Source organism: Mandrillus leucophaeus, unplaced genomic scaffold, assembly GCF_000951045.1.
Source record: "Mandrillus leucophaeus isolate KB7577 unplaced genomic scaffold, Mleu.le_1.0 Scaffold174, whole genome shotgun sequence".
Lineage (NCBI taxonomy): Eukaryota > Metazoa > Chordata > Mammalia > Primates > Cercopithecidae > Mandrillus > Mandrillus leucophaeus.
In genome coordinates this window covers 3998959-4000165 of record NW_012101743.1, presented here as the reverse complement: position 1 = coordinate 4000165, position 1207 = coordinate 3998959, and positions in this window count along the sequence as shown.

The window sequence follows — 1207 nt, the reverse complement described above, 5'->3', positions numbered from 1 at the left end:
ATTACAGGCTTGAGCCACCGCGCCCGGCCGTTTTTCAAAATTCTAAGCTTAACCAGCTTATCTAGTTACTAAGGTGTAGCTAGTTACCTATTGAGCTAACTTATTCATTCAACAAGGTACAAGAATTCAGATGTGAGAAAAGATTGGTTTTGCATTCTCTGGTTTCAAGCCATGATTGCTTTATGCCTCCATTTAAGTAGTTACCAAGTTATCAGTAGTTATCTCTAGTATTAACTCACTTTTTCAATAAGCAATAAGAAGTTATTGTGAGAAAAATGTGTCTAAGTCTCCCTAGATTTTTTAGTCACTTTTAGTTAACTCTAATAAAGCCATTACTTAGGTATTACTATTATCGACAGTATTAACATTTCATTCCAAGATGAAATATTAATTTAGGATTGAGAGGAAGTTTTTCTTAACTTGGTGAGTTCAACTTGTTTTTCTGGTTTTCTCTGGTTACCTCTAGTTTACAAATTACCTAGATCCCACTGGATAGCTCTTCAATTAATTCATTATTCCAACAAGGAAATAAGAATATATACATGAGACTGTCCTGATTTTCAGCTTCTTGACTGACTAGTTATTCTAGTTATCACTAGTTATCTATGTTTAATTCATTATACAGATGCCACTATGTATCTATGGTACTCTTTATTTCAACAGGAAATAGCAATTTAAATCTCTGAAAAATGTCCTTTTCTGTTTCCTGACCTCAACCAATATTCCTGGTAATCTCTAGATATCACCTACAGACTAGTTATCTAGGTCCCAGTGGTGATCTCTAGGTCTTGTGAATTATTTCATCATGAAATAAGAAGTTAGACAGAAAAGATGTGTTTTCCAATTCATGGTTTCCACTAGGTATTCTAACATTCTTTTTTTTTTTTTCTTTTTGCGATGGAGTCTTGCTCTCTTTCCCAGTCTGGAGTGCAGTGGCATGATCTCGGCTCACTGCAACCTCCACCTCCCAGGTTTAAGTGATTCTCCTGCCTCGGCCTCCTGAGCATCTGGGACTGCAGGTGCACGCCACCACACCCGGTTAATTTTTGTATTTTAAGTAGAGACAGGGATTTGCCATGTTGGCCAGGCTGGTCTCAAACTCCTGGGCTCAAGTGATCCACCAGACTCGGCCTTGCAAAGTGCTGGGATTACAGGCATGAGCCACCTGCGAGCGGCTTTGTAATATTTTTTAGTTACCTAAGTATCA